The sequence below is a fragment of the Somniosus microcephalus genome, chromosome 7, assembly GCF_052327205.1.
Source record: "Somniosus microcephalus isolate GS21.2 chromosome 7, FLI_Smic_1.0, whole genome shotgun sequence".
Lineage (NCBI taxonomy): Eukaryota > Metazoa > Chordata > Chondrichthyes > Squaliformes > Somniosidae > Somniosus > Somniosus microcephalus.
The window spans coordinates 240,121,367-240,141,184 of record NC_140993.1 but is presented as its reverse complement, the minus strand read 5'-3'; the positions used below and the strand labels follow the sequence as shown (position 1 = coordinate 240,141,184).

Below are 19,818 nucleotides of genomic sequence, written 5' to 3'. Positions count from 1 at the left end.
GCCGCCCCAGCAGCAGCCCAAACCCAAGCTGTAGCTCCTGCCCCAGCACAAGGAGTTGGTGCAGCTATGGATCCCGCTGCGATTGAATCAATCATAGAGACAATGCGGTCTCTGATGATCGCGCAGGGGAAGATAGCCGTCACCACCGGTCTTGTCGTTCCCGAAACCCCGACCACTGTGCCCAAATGACTAGAGCCGGCGCAGCCCGTTTACTTGTGTGCGCTGTGATATGATGTATGGAGACGACCCCTCGTGGAGATGGAAGTGGAGGAGGTGAAAGGGACCTATTTGCTGGATACGGGGGCATCGTGCACCGTGATCCACGCAGATGACCCTGCCACCTCACCTCTGTCCACTGCAGTTCCATATATTCTGTCGGGCTTCACAGGCAAGGAACAGGCTGGCGCATTTTCCATTCCCCTCCCCGTTCATTTAGGACCACTCCGCACCAAGTGGAAGTGTATACTGAAGAAATGGGAGGTGGAGGGTGGAAAGGGAATCCTCGGATCCGATTTCTTGGTAGAACACGGGATCCTCGTGGATCGAAGAAATCATTGTCTTTGGGGAGCGGGTAAGGGTAAGCCGGGCAAGGTAGTCGTCATCCCAGGGAAAAGGAGAAAGGGGGACCCTGTGTACCGTGAAGCCAAAAGAGGGCTACGACCTCGAGCTCATGGTCGCAGGCATCCCACCAGATCTGCAGGCATTCGTGTCAGACAATCTGACTACGTTTGCCACGCACAAGCACGATTGCGGGAGGGTCACCGGGTTTGAGGTCAGAGTAGATGGAGACCCCATGGCCTGACCCCAAAAACAGTACAACTTCCCCCGGGAAGCGGAGCCCGACATGGAGACAGCAATGTCTTCACTGGTGCAGCAGGGCGTGTTGAGACCGATAGTCACCCATGTAAACTCTCCGTTATGGCCGGTGAGGAAGCCGGACGATTCCTGGAGAGCCACAGTGGACTACAGAGTCCTCAATAGCAACATCCCAGCCTGCGCGCCGATGGTAGCAGCAGTTGCTGACCTGCTAGGGAGTATCCCAGCATCCGCGACCACTTTCACAGTGCTGGATATTTCCAATGGGTTTTGGTCTATCCCTTTAAGGAGGGAGGATCAGTACAAGTTCGCCTTTACCTTTAAAGGGCAACAGTACACCTGGAACTGCTTGCCACAGGGTATCCACAACAGCCCCAGCATTTTCCATCAATGCATGGCAGGGAGTTTAAAGGAGTTCAGCCAGCCCAACCAACTAGTGCAATATGTGGACGACCTGCTCCTGTTCACGGATTCCAGAGAGGAGCATGGCCCACTATTGGCCGAGTTGTTGGAGCCATTAGGCAGAAAGGGTTTTAAGGTGAACCCGAAGAAGGCACGGATCGGCCAGCAGGAAGTAAAATTCTTGGGTCTGACCATCCGTGCCGGCGAAAGAGCCATAGATAAAGCCAGACGGGAATCGGTGCAAGAACTACTGATCCCCACCACTGTAACAGGTGTGAGGTCCTTTCTGGGGCTGACCGGGTATTGCAGAGACTTCATTGAGGACTATGCAGCCACAGCCGCCCCGCTGCTCCGACTCCTACACAAGGGAGTGGAGTGGTCCTGGGATGAGGGTTGCCAGGCAGCATTTGAGAAACTCAAAAGAGACTTGCAGACCGCGCCAGCCCTGGGGGCCATAGATGGGGAAGAGGAGTTTTTCCTGGAGGTAGCGGCTAGCGGGGATAGCTTGAGTGCTGTACTGCTTCAAGAGCGACACGGCAAGCTGAGGCCAGTGGTCTATTCCTCCAGGGTGCTCACTGATGTGGAAAGGAGTTTTTCCAATTGCGAGCGGCATCTTCTGGCCACGCATTGGGCTGTAAAAAGGTCTCTGATCTTCACAGGCACCTCTCCCATCACTCTCCTCACCCATCACACACCCACCCGAATGCTTCTAGATGGAAGGATTAAGGATGGGACAGTAAGCAGTGCACGCATTGCGCGCTGGACCCTCCTCCTTTCACAAATGCAGCTGAAGGTAAAGGGTCTCTGCGAGCCCAAGCTCGCGGCTAACATGGTATATCCCGGAACAGCCCATCGGTGTTCCGTAGAAGGGGTATGGGAGGTGGACATAGGTTTATGGGCCGGGATACATCCCACGGGCCGCGAGATCTATGTAGACGGTTCCAGCACGGTATCCGCTGGCGAACGACTCACAGGATGTGGAGTTGATGACCCCGCGGCAAACATTGGCCTGGCGATTAAGCTCCCCAGCACTATGAGCGCCCAGCAGGCTGAACTGTCTGCGGTGGTGTACGTCGTTACACACCACGAGATCTTCCCCACCCCATACACAATTTGCTCGGACAGCATGTTCACATGCAACTCGTGTACGGAGTACCTAGCCATCTGGTCCCGCCGCGGATATACCTTTGCGGACGGGCGGCCCTTAACCGTAAAGCCCCTGTTAGAAAAGATCTTAGCCGCGGTGGGAGAGAAAGGGGAAGTCTTTATCCACAAGGTAAAGGCCCATTCCTCCACGGAGCCCCGCGGAGAGGGTAATCAGCAAGCGGATACGCTAGCCAGGGAGGGTGCCCGCACCAGCACTTTCTGGGATCCCTATGGGTCCAAACCCGTGGCAGTAATCCGAGGCAGGGATGGGACTCAGGGAACCACAGGGGTAACACTGCCCCCAGACCTCAAGACCGTCCAAACCCTTGATCCCGCCCTAAAAACAGTCCTCAATGCCATCACTGAGGGCAAGGAAGTAGAGGGTGTAAGGACCGGAACTCGGTGGACCCAACTGCAGTAAGGCAAACTGAGGCAGAGGTTAGGTTGCAAAACAAAGGTAGACTTTACTTGACATAAACAAAATAACAACAGCACAGAATACAGGCTAGCAGGCCAGCAAGCAGTATCACCAGGCAGTGAAACTCAAGACTGAGCAATGAACATAAAGTGAACACCACTTAAATAGTAGGCATCTAACAATGCACAGGTGAATACAATAATGAATAAAGAAGGACACAATTAAGAGAGTTCATGGAGCCCTCTGGTGGCGAGGCGAGGCAGAATCTGGGTCATTCCTTACAGGACCCCACCCCCCCCCCGCAGGAACGGACCCTGACGTTCCCCCAGAAGGTCCATGGTGACAACGAACAAAATTCCGTACTAAATCGCGATCCAGGATGTCCCGGTCCGGGACCCAAGAGCGTTCCTCCGGACCATATCCCTCCCAGTCCACCAGGAACTGGAGGCCCCCGCGAACCCGGCGAGAGTCCATCAGGTGACGGACCATGTAAGCAGGCTGGCCGTCGATGATGCGGGGAGCAGGAGGAGGCCTCGTGGCGGGCACCAGGGAACTGCTGGCCACTGGCCGAAGCCAGGAGACATGGAAGGTAGGATGAATCCGCATGGAGCGGGGCAGCTGGAGACGGTAGGACACCAGGTTGACCTTCCTCGACACCATGAAGGGACCGATGAAACGGGGCGCCAGCTTGCGGGACTCCACTCGCAGCGGGAGATCCTGCGTAGAAAGCCAGACCCTCTGACCAGGACGGAATGAAGGAGCCGGTCTGCGCCGCTTGTTGGCCTGGATCTGCCGTTGTCGAGAAGCTCGTTGTAAGACCAGCCGCGCTCTCCTCCAGGTCTGTCGACAACGCTGGACAAACTTCTCCGCGGACAGAACCCCCACCTTGAGCTCCTGCTCCTGGAACAGTGGAGGCTGAAAACCGAACTGGCACTCGAACGGCGACAGTCCTGTGGGGGAGCAGCGCAACGTGTTGTGCGCGTACTCAGCCCAGACGATGTGACGACTTCAGGTCGCAGGGTTAGCGGACACGAGACACCTCAGGGTCGTCTCCAGGTCTTGGTTGATCCGCTCTGTTTGACCGTTCGACTGAGGGTGGAAACCCGAGGAAAGACTGACAGTAGCTCCAATGAGCTTGTAGAAGGCTCTCCAAAACCGGGAGGCGAATTGTGGACCGCGGTCAGAAACGATGTCAAGGGGCAAACCGAACAACCTGAAAACATGCTGGACCATGAGCTCGGCTGTCTCTTGGGCTGAGGGAAGCTTGGGCAAGGGCAGAAAGCGACAGGCTTTGGAGAAGCGATCTACGATGACCAGAATGACAGTGTTGCCTTGAGATGGTGGAAGGCCTGTGATGAAATCCACCGAGAGGTGTGACCAGGGGCGAGTGGGAATGGGGAGAGGACGCAGCAAACCCTGGGGGTGAGATCGAGGGTTCTTGTTTAGTGCACAAATGGCACAAGCTGCCACGAACGCCTTTACATCCTTCTCCATGGTGGGCCACCAGAACCTTCTGCGAAGAAACTCCAGCGTCCTGGATGTGCCTGGATGACCGGTGAGTCGCGACGAATGCCCCCACTGCAGGACTTGTGAGCGAGTCGTGTTGGGGACAAAAAGGCGACCTGGTGGGCCGTTGCCAGGGTCTGCCTCCCTCTGTTGCGCCTTTCTGACCAGCGTCTCGATCCCCCAGCGAACCGGTGCTACAATTCGAGAAGTAGAAATAATAGGTTCTGGTTGTCCCTCCCGCTCGGGTGGATCAAATTGCCTGGAGAGAGCATCAGGCTTGAGATTCTTGGATCCTGGACGGTATGACAGGACAAAGTCAAAACGATTAAAAAACAGTGCCCAGCGAGCTTGACGAGAGTTAAGTCGTTTGGCCTCCTGGATATAGGCCCTGTTCCCAATATCGTAGTTTCGTTCGGCGGGAGTGAGTCGGCGAGAGAAAAAGGTGCAAGGGTGCAGTTTGTTGTCGTTAGACCGTTGGGACAAAACGGCGCCCACTCCTATATCCGAGGCATCCACCTCGACAATGAAGGGGAGCGAGGGATCCGGAATCACGAGGACAGGAGCAGACGTGAAGCGCCGCTTGAGATCCTCGAAAGCCTGCGCAGCCTCAGCGGACCAACTGAACTGGGTAGAGGCAGTCTTGGTGAGGGCGTTGAGGGGCAGCAATGGTGCTGAAGTTTCTGATGAATCTCCGATAGAAGTTAGCAAACCCCAAGAAACGTTGCACCTGTTTGAGAGAGGTGGGTGGTGGCCAATCTCGGACAGCTTGGGTCTTGCCAGGGTCCATTTGGATGTTGCCGCTGGAGATGATGAAGCCCAGAAATGAAACCGTGGAAACGTGAAACTCACACTTCTCAGCCTTGACAAACAAGAGGTTGTTAAGCAGAAGTTGCAGGACTTGTCTTACATGCTGGACATGATCGTGAAGAGTCTTGGAGAAAAATGAGAATGTCATCCAGGTAGACAAAAACAAAGTGATTCAGCATGTCTCGGAGAACGTCGTTGATGAGCACCTGGAACACAGCAGGGGTGTTGGTCAATCCAAAAGGCATAACCAGGTACTCAGTGCCCAGTAGGTGTGTTGAATGCTGTCTTCCACTCGTCCCCTTCGCGGACGCGGATGAGGTTGTAGGCGTTGCGGAGATCCAATTTTGTGAAGACCGTGGCTCCCTGAAGTAGCTCGAAGGCCGTCGACATGAGTGGAAGCGGATAACGGTTCTTTATGGTAATCCAGTTAAGGCCACGGTAGTCGATGCAGGGACGGAGACCTCCATCTTTCTTACTCACGAAGAAAAAACCGGTACCAGCAGGAGAGGTGGACGGACGGATGAAGCCAGCGGCGAGGGCGTCACGGATGTACTCCTCCATGGCGGCGGTCTCAGGAGCAGAAAGGGAAAAGATCCTACCCCTAGGTGGGCATGTCCCAGGCAGGAGGTCAACGGCAGTCATATGGCCTATGAGGGGGAAGTGATGTGGCTCGAACCTTACTGAAGACCTCTTTTAGATCCTCATACTCGGGTGGCACTCGGGACAATTCAGAGCGTGATGGGAACTCCTGGGGCTGGGAAGGAGACTTGGCGCGAAGACAGGTAGTATGGCAGGCGGAGCCCCATTCCGTAAGCCGGCCGGTGGCCCAATCCAAGCGAGGATTATGGCAGGCCAACCAAGGGTAACCCAGAATTAATGGAAACTCGGAAGAGTGGATAAGGGAGAATTGGATGGTCTCGAAATGTTGTCCTTCCACGCCCAAACGCAGGGGGGCAGTATGATGGTGAATGGTTCCAGAGCCCAGGGGTCTTCCATCCAGGGCAACAACAGTGAGGGGGTGATCAGGATGGGTCAGGGGAATCTTGAGCTGTTTAGCTAACCCCAGATCTATGAAGTTACCATCAGACCCCGAATCCACCAGGGCCTTAAGATCATGTTGTTGATTGCCCCAGAAAAGGGAGGATGCCAGCAAAACCCTAGAAACAGTGGGGTCGGAAGGGATGGTTACGCTCATCTCAGGTCCCTTCGTCCTGGATGAGCCCTGGCTTTTCCCACCAACTCTGGACAGGAAGAGCGAAAGTGGCCAGCTTCCCCACAATAGAGGCAAGATCCCTCTCTCATTCGGCGATCACGTTCGGGCTGCGAGAGGCGGGTTACTCCCACCCGCATGGGCTCCTCTGGATCGGTCAAAGATGGACTCGGGATGGCTCGGAGGTTCTCAGATGGCTTCGAAGCAGGAAAGGCTCTGGTCTCTGGAAGCGGGGGTGAAAAAGGAGTGGCGTTCTCTTCGTCTCTCACGGAGACGATTATCCACACGAACGGAGATATCAAAAAGAAACTCCAAATCACTCACCGGATCCCTGGAAGCCAGTTCGTCCTTGATCTCATCCACGAGACCGTGGCGAAAAGTGGCGATGAGCGCCTCCGAATTCCATTGGCTTTCTGCAGCGAGAGTGCGAAACTCAATAGCGTAGTCCGCAACGCTACGAACCCCCTGGTGAAGCCGAAGCAGTTTGTTAGATGCCTCTCTCCCACTGACAGGGTGATCAAAGATCCTTCTCATTTCTTCCGAGAAAAGTTGGTAGTTTGAACATGCCGGAGTTTGTTGTTCCCAGACGGCTGTAGCCCAGGTAAGTGCCTTGCCGGTGAGTAGCGAAATGATGTAGGCCACTTGGGAACAGTCACTGGGAAATAATGAACCCTGCAGTTGGAAGGCCAGGGAACACTGGGTTAGGAAACCTCGACATCCTCCTGGGTTACCGTCGTAGCGCTCGGGTGCAGGTAATCGGGGTTCTTTCAAAGGGGAAGGCGAAACCGTAGGAGCGGGTAACGGTGCTGGAGCGGCTTGGATCACCTGACTCTGGTTCTGGCTCTGATGGAAAGCGATGACGAGGGCCTCCAGCTGCTTCTGGCTTCGGGAGAATGCCGTGGCGAGGCACCGCAGTTCGTTCAAGATCAGTTGTAGCTGTTCAGAAATTTGTCTTAGCCATTGGTCCTTCTCTGCTGGGTCCATGTTTTGGCTCAGTCTTGCTGTAAGGACCGGAACTCAGTGGACCCAACTGCAGTAAGGCAAACTGAGGCAGAGGTTAGGCTGCAAAACAAAGGTAGACTTTACTTGACATAAACAAAATAACAACAGCACAGAATACAGGCCAGCAAGCAGTATCACCAGGCAGTGAAACTCAAGACTGAGCAATGAACATAAAGTGAACACCACTTAAATAGTAGGCATCTAACAATGCACAGGTGAATACAATAATGAATAAAGAAGGACACAATTAAGAGAGTTCATGGAGCCCTCTGGTGGCGAGGCGAGGCAGAATCTGGGTCATTCCTTACAGAGGGTCCATACGGTACAGCTGCCCTCTCCATCAAGGAAGGCATGCTGTTCCGAGAGGAACAGTGGGTTGTGCCGCAGCAGCACCGGTGGGAATTCCTTCAACTGGCCCATGAGGGTCCAGGAGCAGGATACCCCGGGCCTGAGGTCACCTGGCAACGGGTGGAACAGGCGGGGTGGTGGCCGGGACTTCGGGACGATGTCCGCGAGTTCTGCGCCAATTGCCTAGTGTGCGCTGCGAACAACCCAGACCCCCAGAAAAGGAAGGTGCCTTTGGGACACATCAGGAGAGTAGAGGGACCATGGCAGTCGATACAAATCGATTACATCGGGCCACTGCCCACCGCCCAGGGAGGTTTTAAGTACTGCCTCGTCCTGGTGGATGTGTTCACCAAGTGGGTAGAAACCTTCCCATGCCAAACAGCCACGGCACTTGGTACTGCCAGGATCTTGGTCCAGGAGGTGTTCTCGCGGTGGGGACCACCACAATTTGTGGAGTCTGACCGAGGGGCTCATTTCACTGGCCAAGTGATGCAGGACACCCTCATGCTCTTAGGCATTGAAGGGAAGTGGCACGTGGCCCACAATCCGCAGTCATCTGGGATTGTGGAACACATGAACTGCACCCTAAAAGAAAAGCTGAGGAAGGAGATGAGGGACTCGCCCCAGAAATGGGCAGAGGCCTTGCCCCTAGTCCTCATGGGGATCCGGGCTAGCCAGTCTAAAAGTACGGGGTACTCCCCGCATGAATTAATGACTGGGAGAGTCATGCGAACCCCCACCCATGTACTAGCCCCGGTGCTCACTGAGGGTCAGCTCCAAGAGGTAAATCGGGACAAGTTTGCCCGAACCCTTTTTGAGCGCCTGAAACAGATTTATGGGCAAGCGGCTGGGAACATGGGAAGGCAGCATCAGGGCAACCGATTGCTGCATGAACCCCGAAAAGCACATGAGTGGGAAGTTGGAGATCAGGTCATGGTGAGAAACTATGCCCGAGTAGGGAGTTTAGAACCACTGTACATGGGGCCCTACAGCATTGTAGACAAGGCCAGCCCCATGGTATATGCAGTGAAGTTGCCCCGGCGCACTAAATGGTTTCACATCAATCAGTGCAAACTGTTTAAGCCAGGTGCAAGAGTACCAGCAATCGAAGCCAGGTCTGAGGGTAAAGATCCTCAGCCTGAGGCGTGCAAAAAGTCACAGACCCCACAGGCTGGCGTTGTAGCCTGCTTGGAAGGAGAAACTGTCCCGCCCACCTGGGGGGGAGGTTTCCCCTATGGCCTGGGACTCGGACGAGGAGGAGACCGGAGATCAAGGCCCTCCCCCTGATCCGAACACTATCGGAGCCGAGGAGCCCGAACAGCTGGGCCACGCCCTTGATATGATTCTGGAGGAGGTGGAGTCGGAGGACGGAGATCCCGCCCTCGACTCAAGTTTGGGGGAGGTAGAAATTGGGGGCAAAGATCCTCCACCACGAGGGACAGGTGAGGAGGAGTTGTCTGCCACAGACCCAAATCCCAAAGGGGCGGAGCCTGAGGGAAGGGAGCCGAAGCCGGCAGTCGTGGAGGAGCCATGGGCTGTGAGAGCCAAGGTCCCACCCAAAGGTCCACTCGCTACGGGAGCCTCACCAAAGGCACCCCCTCGCAGGTTGCCTCGAGCGCCCCAGCCAAGGAAGCCCTGGCCCGATTCCCCCACCTTCAGTAAACGCAGACTTGGGATACCCCTGGCAGAACGCAGTCCCCAGTTGACAGCAAAAGGCTGCGAGGAACCCAAGCCACAGGTCACTGCAGCCCCGCCACAGGGAGCAGCAAGCTGCGGTCCAATCAAGGATTAGGCAAGCCGCTTGGGGACGGGCGGCGCTGTACATAAGTTTAAGTTTTAAGTTTAAGTTGTGTAAATATTAAAGTAATTAGAGTTATAAGTAGTTTTGAATCTGCCCAGTACGTGTGTTTGTTTGGATCAAGGTCGGAAGACCCAATCATGCCTTCACCTAAGCCAGAATCTCTCGGAAGCCTGGCGGCATTGTTTAATTTGTTGCAGGAACCAGGAGAAAGATGAGCAGGATCCTTGTCATGGTCATGATGATCGGGTACAGTGTGGCCTATCGGGGCCGCACTAAGGACTCCACGGTGTATGGGTGCTCTGGCAACAGAGGCCCCATCACGATTGACGGAACCGGCCTGCGGGACGCTGAAGAGACTGCCGCCTACTTCCGCGAAGGAAGATGGCCAGGCTGGCTGGGGTCGAACTCTACTGAATACTCCAGCCAGACGGGGTTTGCATACAGAGAGACAGCTCTGATGTGCCCCAGGGTGCGGATCATAGCACCCAGAGTCAGCGTTACCGTCGGGAAGAAGATTTGCCTGGTCTGCAAGGGACATGTACCTTTGAATCGCTGGTGGTGGCTGCACAAGTTCAGCAGCACCATGAAGAACTCCACAGTCGAGTGGGAAAGATTGGTTAACAACACCCATTGGACTATTATGGGGACTCATGGGGGGTTGAGTGTCTGTTGGGACAAATGGTGGGAACCAGATGAGGGGATCTACATCTGTATGTGGGGTTCAGAACGCGCTTGCCCCACAGGCGTCTCCATCTTTTTCCAAAGGCAGTGGCAAAATGCTGGGTGAGGAATGAGGTGGGACGTCAGCACACGGGCGTGTGGAGTCCCATACTCTCAGATCCCAGTAAACGCCACTGAGCTCATCACCCGCCCCCGCAAGCCCCTGCCCACGATTCCGGTAGCCAAAGCCCGCAAGGGAGGGTGCCCCACCACTACCAAGGGACCCGGGAACGGATTGGTATTGGTACCCGCAGGTCAGGTGCTGTACGAAGGGGTACACTACGCGGTGGCTTCGGTGATTTTAAACCTCACCGAGGTGTGCTTGCCTGAGTGGTGCCCCAAGGAAATGGAACTATTGTACCAGGTCCTGTTAACAAACATGTTTAAACAGTTTTACGAATTCGACTTTGCCGATGTCGACAGAGCCGAATTGTACACCACACCACATCAGGTCTTGGACAGGATAGGGAGGCAAAGAAGGGGTGCAGTAAATGATATTTTCACAGCTTTTAATACAGGAACTTCCATCATCAACACACTGAATGACATGGAGCTGCAAACCCAGATCAATGGTTTGAAAACACAGTTAAGAAAGATACTGACTGACGAGAACAAGGTAGTGGGTTCTGAGTTACATGAGGACCAGGCCATGATGAGTTACATGAGGACCAGGCCATGACACTACACTTAAAAGAAATTATAGCTGAGCTGGAAAAACACGCCAGAACAGTAAATGCTCTCATCAGGGAGGATCGGAATGCGTCCGATCAGGCTGCGCAGAACGAAGCTTGTGTACTGTACGGGGCGTGGTTACTGGGCGAGGGCCGCAGTAACCTGGAGGATTTGAAACAAGGTTTAGTCCCCTCCTGGATCAGCAACAAGCACCTCGCAGCCCTCCACCCTTTTGCGAATGCATTGAGTCCGTGCCAGCTCAGACTAGCTTCAGAAGCCTACCCAGTCCCAGTGGACTGTGGACGGTCTAATCACACCATTATGGGTATAGTGGTAAGAATGCCGGTAATGGGAAAGACAGCTAAACCCGCCCCGGTATACAGGGTGGAGAACATTGGAGTCATTCAGGGGGGTGCGCACATTCGCTACACAGGGGTCCCACCTTATGTCATTCGATGGGAGCATGCAATGATAGGTACCGACCTCTCGGGGTGCCGGAGCCGGGGAGCACACATCATCCTGTGTCCCCAGCACTTGAATGCCCATTCAAAACCACAGTGCGGGTTCAGAACTGCTGGTGCGGAGCCTATAAATTGCACCATGGAGGCAATGGCACAAGGCCATGTGCCCCCGCAGGTGGCATATATAGGAGGTGGGACATACTGTGTCACCACTGCAGCGCCCCACTACCAACATGGACAGCACGGTTGGTGTCCAGTTAGTGACAGCAGCTTCTGTTTCAAGCCCAGGGCAGAAGTTCAAGTGGCCCAAGAGCGAATTGTCCCCATTCCTGAACCTTCCACGGTTCACATCACTGTTAAAGAGAATTTCACCGATCTGCAGCAATTCGTTGCACATTTTGGATATATCATTCCCCCTCTCCCTGAACACCTCACCAAGATATTAAAAGCCGTTGTTGTTTCACAGAAACATTTCTATACACTGGAGCAGAAGACTTTAGAGATAGGGGCAAACATATTGGATATAGTGACCCCGCCGTGGTGGGACCTGTTCACTAGTATAGAAGTCCCTTCTTGGATTAGGATAGCCTCCCACATTCTTGTCGTGTGCCAGGTTGTCATTGTAGTTTATTTACTGTTTGTACACTGTAAAAAGGTCAAACATTCGCAAAGGTATGAGAACAGAGGGGAATGGAGGGAGCATTATGTGTGGATAGAAGAAGAGACACCCATTTAGATTTTTGCTGCTCTGTATAAAGTTAAAGTTTTCCCTCCCTCCTCTGTATTATTTTGATATGTATTCATGTGCATTTGATTTTTCGTGTGTGTACTTTATTTTTATTCCTGAAGCTTATTAGATGTGTTGTTATTATTAAAAGATAGTGTGTATGCACCAGGTGATGTAGGGGTATTAGGCCCCCCTCCACGCCTGGAAGTGAGTATGTCAAATTTCACATCTGAAGTATTGCCATCTATAGATGCTTAATGTACACTAGGTTTTTTCTGAAATGGGAAATGCATGTGTTGTGGGGTCATAGATAGGTAAATACTGGGGATGGTTTGATTATGGAAAGTCAGAAAATTTTGCTCACCCAGAATTATGATACTTCAAGCAAGTTACAGTATCATCAGGGGGGAGTGTAGGATTTGCAAAATTGAACTTTATATTATAAAGGGTCGAATGGCAGAAGAGGCCATGATTTTAAAGACTGTTTTAAAAGAAGCCTAGGAAAAAGGGGCATTCAAATTGGCCACCAGACCCCGTGACCAACTTATTGGGACACTTTAAAATGGTTCCTGCAGTCCTCAGACAGCTTTGTGGATTCAGCCCACAGTAAGTCCTGGAAGCCGTTTCTGAGAGAACGAAACCAGACACCCACATATACATATTGATTGGATGCAGATCCAGTCAAGATCAGCCTGTAGATAAAGGCCATCTAAATGTTTAACCAGACAAAAGGGAACAGTTTCATATTCATGAGAAGAGCATCAAGGACCCGTTAAGGACATCACCAGGACATTAAAAACAATGAAGGTCATTCCAGACCAGAGATGGCCCGTTACCGGCCATCCAAGAACAGTTTAAAATACAATAACTACCCTGTTATGCTGTCAGCCCGCCAAAATTAAAACAAAAGACTAACCTGATTTGGTGCGAGATAGGGGCTTCTGATGAGAAGGAGAAGTATATCTGGGAACCCAGAGGTAGAAAGAGAACGGAGGAAGCCATAGACGGAGCAGCCATCGTGGAAAGAAGCCATCAAGGGAGGCCATCGTGGTGCTACCATCGTATCGGTAGCATCATCGCTAGGAGAAGGAGAAGAAGACGGTTTGAGCCGGCGTCCCGCCCCAGGGTAAAACATCAGGAGATCATCGACCAACCCCGGGCCATTGACGAAACAAGAGGCCATCGACCCACTCCGGCTCGGGAGAAGAGACAATTAAAACCGACAGAAGAAATGATGGGGGCCAGCCCGAGGCTCCTCTGACCGGGGTCGAGCAAACGATCCCCGACCCCGCCGACATCCAGACCAGCCGGTGTCCAGCCGTCCCCAACCCCCACCTCAGGAGAGAGGTGTGGCGCAGTTTGCTGGGGCTCCACCAACCACGTGGACACAGGACGCCTGAAAGGATCAAACGCAGACCTGTTTCAAAACCTTACACTTCCTAGTTGGATTGGTGAGCATGTTTCTGGCCCTTCATAATCGGATCTAGATAGGTTTAAGGGGGTGGACATTTAAGGGTATAATTAACATGAGTTGTTGTCCCTCGATGTTCCGTGTGTTTTCCCCATTTCATGATGATCTTTGTAGAGTATAATATGCCTGTATTTGCCTTAGTTAGTACTGTGTCATTATGATTTGTTTGCGTTTTCCCCTCCCATGTACCCACTTATTTGCTTGCATTTTGATTTGTTTTACATTATGCAATAAAATTCCATTTTGTTTCATCAAACTTGGTCTACAAGAGTTTTCTCTACATTGTAGTTCCTGCCCCAAAGTCCAGAGTACAGAATCTAAGGGGCGAGTGGGTCGAACCACTCACGGTTTTACTGTGCAAGAGAGAGAGGCCTCTAGAGAGAGAAACCTCTGTGATCTAAAACCCCTTACATTATCTGAGGAAGGATGTTCTTGCCATGGAGGGAGTGCAGCGAAGATTCACCAGGCTGATACCTGGGATGGCAGGAATGATGTATGAGGAGAGATTGGGTCGATTGGGCTTATACTCGCTGGAGTTTAGAAGAATGAGAGGGGATCTCATTGAAACTTATAAAATTCTGACAGGACTGGACAGACTAGATGCAGGAAGGATGTTCCCGATGGTCAGGGAGTCCAGAACCAGGGGTCACAGTCTAAGGATAAGGGGTAAGCCATTTAGGACTGAGGTGAGGAGGAATTTCTTCCCCCAGAGAGTGGTGAACCTGTGGAATTCTCTACCACACAAGGCAGTTGAGGCCAATTCATTAAATATATTCAAGAAGGAGTTGGATACATTTCTTAAGGCTAAAGGGATCAAGGGATATGGGGAGAAAGCAGGGACAGGGTACTGAATTTGGATGATCAGCCATGATCGCATTGAATGGCGGAGCAGGCTCGAGTGGCCGAATGGCCTACTCCTGCTCCTATCTTCTATGTTTCTATGTTTCTAAAGGATCTTGGCTCGTAAGATCACGAAGTAGAATCAGTATGGGTGGAAATAAGAAATAACATGGGGCAGAAAACACTGATAGTAATTTAAAGGCCCCTTAACAGTGGCTGTACCATTAGACAGTGTATTAATCAACAAATAATAGGAGCTTGTAACAAAGGTAATGCAATTATTGTAGGGACTTTTATTTTCATAGAGACTCGACAAATCAAATTGGCAAAGGTAGTCTGGAGGACAAGTTCATGGAATGCATTCGAGATAGTTTCCTAGAACAATACGTCATGGAACCAACCAAGGAACAAGCAATTTTAGATCTTGTATTGTGTAATGAGACAGGGTTAATTAGAAATCTCACAGTAAGGGATCCGCTGGGGAAGAGTGATCATAATATGATAGAATTTCACATTGAGTTTGAGAGTGAGATACTTCAATCTGAAACCAGTGCCTTAAACTTAAATAAATTCAATTACATAGGTATGAGGGATGAGTTGACTAAGGTAGATTGGGAAATTAGATTAAAAGATATGACAGTGGATAAGCAGTGGCAAACATTTAAAGAAATATTCCAAAATTCTCCACAAATATACATTCCATTAAGAAATAAAAACTCCATGTGAAAAGTTATCCATCTGTGGCTAACTAAAGACGTTAAGGATAGTATTCTATTAAAAGAAGAGGCATATAATGTTGCGAAGAATAATAGTAAGCTTGAGGATTGCGAAAGCTTTAGAAACCAACAAAGGATGACAATAAATTGATAAAAAGGGAGAAAATAGCATATGAGAGTAAACTAGCAAGAAATATATAAACACATTGTAGGAGCTTCGACAAGTATGTAAAAAGGAAGATAGTAGCAAAGGTCCTATAGAAGATAGTCCCTCAGAGGCTGAGACATGAGAAATTATATTGGGGAATAAGGAAATGGCGGAGGCTTTAAACAAATATTTTGTATCTGTCTTCACAGTAGAAGACACAAAAAGCATACCAAAAATAATGGGGAACCAAGGGGCTAATGAGAGTGAGGAACTTAAAGTAAATAAGATCAGTAGAGAAAAAGTACTTGAGAAACTAATAGGACTAAAAGCCAACAAATCCCCTGGACCTGATAGCCTATATCCTAGGGATCTAAAAGAGGCGGCTGGAGAGATAGTGGATTTATTGGTTGTGATCTTCCAAAATTCCCTAGATTCTAGAATGTTCCCAGCGGATTGGAAGGTAGCAAATGTAACCCCGCTATTCAAGAAAGGAGGGAGAGAGAAAACAGGGAACTACAGGCCAATTAGCCTGACATCCTTCTGAAGGCCTTCTTTGACCTCACGAAGGCCTTTGAAACCATCAACCGTGATGGATTATGGAGTGTCCTCCTCAAATTCGGCTGCCCTCAAAAGTTTGTCACCATCCTCCACCTGCTTCACGATGACATGCAAGCCATGATCCTGACCAATGGATCCACCACAGACCAAATTCACTTATGGACCGGGGTCAGGCAAGGCTGTATCATTGCACCAACGCTCTTCTCGATCTTCCTGGCTACAATGGTCCATCTCACCCTCAGTAAGCTCCCCGTTGGAGAGGAGCTAATCTGCAGAACAAACTGGAAACTGTTCAACCTCCGTTGCCTCCAGTCCAGATCCAAGGTCGTCCCATCCTCTGTCATCGAATTACAGTATGCAGATGATGCTTTCATCTGCGCACACTCTGAGGCCGAACTCCAAACCATCGTCAACACCTTCACCAAAGCATACAAGAGCATGGGCCTGATCCGTAAGACAAAGGTCCTCTACCAACCTGCCCCCGCCACACAGTACTGCTCTCCGATTATCAAAATTCATGACGAGGCCTTGGACAACGTGAACCACTTTCCATACCTTGGGAGCCTACTGTCAACAAGGGCAGATGTTGATGATGAAGTCCAACACCGCCTTCAGTGTACCAGTGCTGCCTTCGGTCACCTGAGGAAGAGTGTGTTTGAAGACCAGGACCTCAGACCCAGCACCAAGCTGATGGTCTACAGAGCAGTAGTGATACCCGCCCTCCTGTATGCTTCAGAGACATGGACCAATAACAGCAGGCATCTCAAAGCACTGGAGAGGTACCACCAATGCTGCCTCCACAAGATCCTGCAAATCCATTGGCAGGATAGGCGCACCAACATCAGTGTTCTCGCTCAGGCCAACATCTCCAGCATCGAAGCTTTGACCATGCTCGATCAGCTCCGATGGACGGGCCATATCGTCTGCATGCCCGATGCGAGACTCCCAAAACAAGCGCTCTACTCGGAGCTCCGACACGGCAAGAGAGCCCCAGGTGGGAAGAGGAAATGCTTCAAGGACACCCTCAAAGCCCACCTTGTAAAAGTGCAACATCCCCACCGACACCTGGGAATCCCTGGCCCAAGACCGCACAAAGTGGAGGTGAAGCATCCGGGAAGGCGCCGAACACCTCGAGTCTCTTCGCCGGGAGCAAGCGGAAGCCAAGTGCAGGCAACACAAGGAGCGCACGTCAACCCAAGCACCCCACCCACCCGCCCCTTCAACCACCGTCTGCCCCACCTGTGACAGAGACTGTAGGTCCCACATTGGACCCATCTGTCATCTGAGAACTAATTTTTAGCGTGGAAGCAAGTCATCCTCCGTTCCGAGGGACTACCTAAGAGAAAGTCGTCAGGAAAATGCTGGAATCCATTATTAAAGAAGTTGTAACAGGGCACTTAGAAAATTATAATATGATTAGGCAGAGTCAACACGGTTTTATGAAAAGGAAATCATGTTGAACAAATTTATTAGAGATTTTTGAGGTTGAAACTAGCAGGGTAGATAAAGGGGAAATAGTGGATGTAATACATTTGGATTTTCAAAAGGCATTTGATAAGGTTGTTACACAAAATAGGGGTTCATGGGTTTGGGGATGATATATTAGCATGGATAGAGGATTGGATAATGGACCGAAAACAGAGAGTAGCGATTCACAGGTCATTTTCCAGTTGGCAGGCTGTAACTAGTGAGGTGCCACAAGGATCAGTGCTTGGGCCTCAGCTATTTACAATCTGTATTAATGACTTAGATGAAGGGACTGAGCGTAATGTGTCCAAGATACAAAGCTAGGTGGGAAAGTAAGCAGCGAGGAGGACACAAAGAGCCTGCAAAGGGATATAGACAGATTAAGTGAGTGGCAATAAGGTGGCAGGTGGAGTATAATGTGGGAAAATGTGAGTTTATTCACTTTGGTAGGAAGAATAGAAAAACAGAATATTTTTTAAATGGTGAGAAACTATCAAATGTTGGTGTTCAGAGAGATTTAGGTGTCCTCATACAGGAAATTGTAGGATTCTCAAAATTAACAGATCCCCAAAATGAAGAAAACCCTATTAAAATGACTTTGGACCCTTGCTAAAAACTTCAGGAGTGATAAAAAGGGCATGTTGGGCCTAACAAGGAGATTCAAGGTCAGAAACAGACTTGGCATTTTAAAAGGACATGTTCAGGCATGTTTGGGAAAAGGCTGCAACAAAGAATTGGGATCTACCTCTGCAGTAGACAGTTTGAGTATTCGAGATAGCCAAACTGTCTGGGGGAGCTGTGAACATCACTCGGCCCCTATCTAGAAATTTACATGCTAACACTAGACCCACGGAAGAACAGCCTCACAGAACCCATCCAAAAACATGCATAAACCAAATCGTTTCACCAACCCACAAAAAATCTCAGGCCCCACAAGAAACTCAAAGCTTGAGGACAATTCACCACTAATTCTCACATTGTTAAACTACTTCAACAACTCAGGAAGCCATCTCAAAATCGCTTAAACAATTTACACAACTTAATATTAACGAGCCTGCCAAAATCTAACAATAACATGAACTGATTTGGCACGCAGATTAGCAGGTCTCGATTGGTATAATTGGAGGCCTGTTCCAGAAGTAAAGGGTGATCAAAGGCGTTCAAACCAAAGGAGTCAAGTTCAACCACGAGAAGAGCTATCGTTGAGTAACATCAAGACCAAGGAGCAAGCATCTCGAAGCAGTTCTCTCTCTCTCGAAGAAGAAGAAGTAACACACCCCCATCGGACACCTTGCGGCACCAAGGGCCCCACAAAACAACCAACCGAATATTACCCACAGCCAACCGGGTAATATTGGGCCACCATGACCAACGAAAAACCAACTTGGAAGAAACCGAAGATCCGCAAGTTTTTCCACTCTACAATCTATCCTGACTTACCCCTGGGTAAGATTTTTATTCAAAAGACTCTAGGCCCTATTTCTAACCAAAGAAAATTGGGTACTCACCTGATAGATCCAATACGCACCCTACCTCATCAGTGAACTCACGAAGTCTGACCAGATACGCAGGTGAAGTCCTCTACCGCGTCCGGGGTACGGTAGGCCCCAAACGACACATCTAGCGAACCCCGAAATTGCGAACCAGCTCAACTGTCAAGGAGTCATTTTGGTGAGCATTATCCCTGGTCCTTCAGAGCCTAACTTAGCTAGTAAGGTGGGATTGGGAGATGTGAGAAATTTGTCTACTGTAATTTTTCCCTCGTGTATGTCGAAGTGTTTCCCCATTTTATTAGAGTGTTATTATTGTGTTATATTTTTCTTTCTCAAATAAAAATCAAAGTTCTTGCACCAAAAATCAGTTGTCTGCTGCACTTTTATCACAACCCCCAAATAAGTCCAAGGTCTAGAACCAAGGGAGTGGGAGCGATTCAAACCGCTCATAAGTCAGAGGTGAAGCTGACTCCAAACACCACCCCCTACAAAACAAAGAGTTAGCATGCAGGTACAGCAAGCAATTAGGAAGGCAAATGGCATGATGACCTTTATTGCAAGAGGGTTGGAGTATAAGAGTAAGGAAGTCTTGCTACAATTGTAGAGGGCTTTAGTGAGACCACAGCTGGAGTACTGCGCACAGTTTTGGTCTCCTTATCTGAGGAAGGATATACTTGCCTTAGAGACGGTGCAACGAAGGTTAACTCGATTGATTCCTGGGATAAGAGGATTGTCCTATGAGGAGAGATTGAGCAGATTGTGCCTATACTCTGGAGTTTAGAAGAATGAGAGGTGAACTCATTGAAATATATACGATTCTGAGGGGATTAACAGGGTAGATGCTGAGAGGTTGTTTACCCTGGCTGGAGAGTCTAGAACTCGGGGGCATAGTCTCAGGAGAAGAAATCAGCTATTTAAGACTGAGATGAGGAGGAATTTCTTCACACAGAGGGTTGTGAATCTTTGGAATTCTCTACCCCAAAGGGCTGTAGATGCTGAGATAGTTAGATTTTTGGACGCTAGGGGAATCAAGGGATATGGAGATTGGGTGGGAAAGTGGAGTTGAGATCAAAGATCAGCCATGATCTT

General features: G+C 50.5%; 2 protein-coding genes across 5 annotated transcripts in view; one reads left to right on the top strand and one right to left on the bottom strand.

Moving 5' to 3' along the window:
* LOC147115177 (fer-1-like protein 6) overlaps positions 1–19,818 on the bottom strand; it is a 904,394-nt gene that overhangs the window by 676,121 nt on the left and 208,455 nt on the right. The gene's annotated exons all lie outside the window — the stretch shown is intronic.
* The window catches only part of LOC147115178 (V-type proton ATPase subunit C 1-A-like), a 241,258-nt gene that overhangs the window by 146,195 nt on the left and 75,245 nt on the right, over positions 1–19,818 (top strand). The gene's annotated exons all lie outside the window — the stretch shown is intronic.